Below are 3,939 nucleotides of genomic sequence, written 5' to 3' on the forward strand. Positions count from 1 at the left end.
TCATAGTTAGAACACAAGGTCCCAACATATATTGCGCGATAAGAACAGGATGAGAAACTAACGGTGTAGATGCAGTTGCCAAAAAGAATGTATGTCTGTGTGTAGAACAAATGAAGTCTGTATCGCTTGAGATGTACCACCTGGATGTGTGTGTCAATAAAACGAGCCTGAGTTTGTGGAGAGAGCAGAATTCAGCAGTCGACCCCCTGACTCGCCGCTGGACTCTACCTGTGCACAGGCGAACTCGAGCAACGACTTTTGTCTTTTCTTTATACTTTGTGAAAGTTCTTGATCAACGAATCTGGGGTGGTAAAACCTTACCACAACATATCTCATGAAAGACCCTTACTAGTAGTAATGGGGAAAAGTTTACATTGGTTTCACTGAAAAGATGTAGTCAGTGAAAAGGAAATAGATCCAGCCAAACAGTCACAGAAAATCGTCTTCTCGACAATTTGCTTCATGTTTGTGCTTCTGGTGTGACTAGCATAAATGTGATATACAATGAATGTACAGTGGGTACGGAAAGTATTCAGATCCCTTTAAATTTGTCACTCTTTGTTTCATTGCAGCCATTTGCTAAAATCAAAAAAAGTTAATTTTATTTCTCATTAATGTACACTCAGCACCCCATCTTGACAGAAAAAAAACAGAAATGTAGAAATTTTTGCAAATTTATTAAAAAAGAAACACTGGTGGTCATAAGTATTCAGACCATTTGCTCAGTATTGAGTAGAAGCACCCTTTGGAGCTAGTACAGCCATGAGTCTTCTTGGGAATGATGCAACAAGTTTTTCACACCTGGATTTGGGGATCCTCTGCCATTCTTCCTTGCAGATCCTCTCCAGTTCCGTCAGGTTGGATGGTGAATGTTGGTGGACAGCCATTTTCAGGTCTCTCCAGAGATGCTCAATTGGGTTTAGACTTCCGTAGGGCCACTCTGTCATAACGCCCTGACTGGTGGAGGGCTGCAGTGCTGGTTGACTTTCTACAACTTTCTCCCATCCCCCGACTGCATCTCTGGCGCTCAGCCACAGTGATCTTTGGGTTCTTCTTTACTTCTCTCACCAAGGCTCTCCCCCAATTGCTCAGTTTGGCTGGACGGCCAGGTTTAGGAAGAGTTCTGGTCGTCCCAAACGTCTTCCATTTAAGGATTATGGAGGCCACTGTGCTCTTAGGAACCTTAAGTGCAGCAGATATTTTTTTGTAACCTTGGCCAGATCTGTGTGTTGCCACAATTATATCTCTCAGCTCTTCAGGCAGTTCCATTGACCTCATTTGCGCTGACATGCACAGTGATAATCAAACACAACTGGGCTCCAATGAAGGTGTAGAACCATCTCAAGGAGGATCAGAAGAAATGGACAACGTGAGTTAAATGAGTGTCACAGCAAAGGGTTTGAATACTTATGAGCATGTGATATTTCAGTTTTTCTTTTTTTATAAATTTGCAAACATTTCTACATTTCTGTTTTTTTTCTGTCAAGATGGGGTGCTGAGTGTACATTAACGAGAAATAAAATGAACTTTTTTGATTTTAGCAAATGGCTGTAATGAAACAAAGAGTGACAAATTTAAAGGGGTCTGAATATTTTCCATACCCACTGTATATAGTAATATAATTCACTTATATTTTAAGTCAGATCAGAAAGACAAATAGAATGTAACCATTTTAATGTCTAAAACCACACAGTAGTTTAGGTCTTTATTGAGCAGAGCATAAATTTGAGGGTTAAATATGATGCTTCTTCACAGTAATGTTTATATTCCGACCTAGCACAATTTCTTTGAGCTTGGATTTTTTTTTAGATAATATGACTATCTGACCAACCAAAAGAGACTTCAGAAGCTCAAGAATCTGATGAAAACATAAATACATAATCAAGCCCGGATAATATGCACTGAAGTAAAGGGGTCAGTTATTGGTCAGTGATGTGGCACTCTCTGGGGGTCCTGTTATAGGCTGGTAAAACTTGCACAGCCATTATCTATTTTAGGCATAATCCCCTGCAAACGGTCAACAGCAACTATATTTGTAATTCCAAATGTGTTTTTGACCACTATGTGTTTTGTAATGCTTGAATACCTCGAAGTTAATTCCATTACTCAAATTAAGCTCTGAAAGGCTCTGGCAGAACAAAGGTAAAATGTTCATAAACAAATAGGCTTACTGGTGGATTGTTGAGTGTCTGATTATTTTGATAGTGCTGTATCTGCAGCACATTTGTACTGCAGTTCTGGTGGCAATGCCTGTACATGGTTTTTAAATATAATTATTGCACTGTATAATTCATATTTTAATTTCTGTCTACAAAATCTGAAATACCTTGACTGTCAGGATGTTTTGTGTGACATTTGTTTGCCGAAATACTTAAAAAAACAAAATATCATTGTTTTCTTTACCTGATTGGAAATAAAAACTGCACATTGCATTCCTTACGAGTATTCAAGAAAATACTTCCAAAGTGAGTTAGAGACAAACTGAGTTTTAACCGTCAAGTTTATACATCTTTCAATGAGCATGACTGAATAATTCAAGATATGTTCAAAAGTACTGCTAATGCAGTAATATTTGATCACTGGTAAGTGGACACTCACATGCCCTGAAGACCAGTGTTTACAGTACATGCTGACTTAGTTTTGTGTAAAGCAGTGTTTATTTACAGTAAGCTTTTCCTGAGATGTAGTATAAAACTTTGAGCCTCTTCTTGTGTCAACAGTATACAGGAACACAGTTTAAATGTTGACATTCTGGAGGCAATTGTACTGCAATAACTGCAGTCTTCTAGTCTGGTTCTAAGCCCTTTGTCACTTCAGCACTGAAACAAAAATTTAAAAAGTATTTCGTTATCTGTTCTAGCCAATGGCTCTTGTGACCCTGCAGCCCTTATACCTTACACCTGCACAGATGGTCAGAATACACTTGCCTTGAACAGTGTGTTGGTATCAATTGTACTAATCTGAAATGGTTAAAATTCTACTTGAAGTAAGAGTTGATATCTTTTCTTCCACTCAAGTACCCTTTTCATGTTGAGTCCCCCAAGGCTCCATTCTTGGTCCTCTCTTTCTTTCTCTGTATCTGTCCCCCTGGGTGTGATTAGAGTTCCCAAAGGGTGTTAAAGCATTGATGTTTGGCATCAAACCTTTTGAAATGTAAAAATAACATAGATGTTATAACCTGACACAGTAGTATCAGCAACATGCCTCTTGACATTGGATTCCATCCCATTCCACCCAAAGAGTTGTTTCTCTGCCTTCATATCAGACAAAACCATAAAGCTGTGGAAAATTAGTGAGCGTGACAAGAGGCCAGAGGGCTACAATCTGAAGGAAGAAGACAGAAGATATAGAAATGCCAGTTCTGTCACATCACTGCGGGTTTGTACTGTGTTATACTTACACTTGTTTCTGCTCTGGATACTTTCCAAAAATGGGGAAAGTACAAAGATTTGTTTGCTTACAATAGGGCATTGATGACGTCTGATTTTTTTTTTCATTCTAACTAATCTGACAATAAAGTCAAAGTTGAGCGGATCGGTAATTTATGACGTCATCACATTGGCAGATACGCACTACACAGACACGTCCCACAGTGAGCAATCAGCTCTCTATTCTATTCTCTATTCTCGTAGCTTTTTCTAATGAAGGGAACACAGCAACAAGTTGTCTATCAGCTCCCAGTGAGAAGCCCATATATATATATATATATATATATATATATATATATATATACATATATATATGTATATATACACACACACACAGTGGATATAAAAAGTCTACACACCCTTGTTCAAAGCCAGGTTTTTGTGATGTAAAGAAAAGACACAACAATCTCCCGTCTCCTTCATATGTCTGGGCAGTGGGGAAGGGTGGCAAGACGGAAGCCTTATCTCTCAAAGAAAAACATCCAAGCCAGGCTACATTTTGCAGAAAGAC

The 3,939-nt window shown here is 38.6% G+C and overlaps 1 protein-coding gene across 1 annotated transcript in view; it reads right to left on the reverse strand.

Moving 5' to 3' along the window:
• Positions 1-3,939, reverse strand: part of LOC103397289 (calmodulin-regulated spectrin-associated protein 1-B-like) — a 411,725-nt gene that overhangs the window by 332,751 nt on the left and 75,035 nt on the right. The gene's annotated exons all lie outside the window — the stretch shown is intronic.

This window comes from Cynoglossus semilaevis, chromosome W (assembly GCF_000523025.1).
Source record: "Cynoglossus semilaevis isolate Cse_v1.0 chromosome W, Cse_v1.0, whole genome shotgun sequence".
In the NCBI taxonomy this organism is placed as follows: domain Eukaryota; kingdom Metazoa; phylum Chordata; class Actinopteri; order Pleuronectiformes; family Cynoglossidae; genus Cynoglossus; species Cynoglossus semilaevis.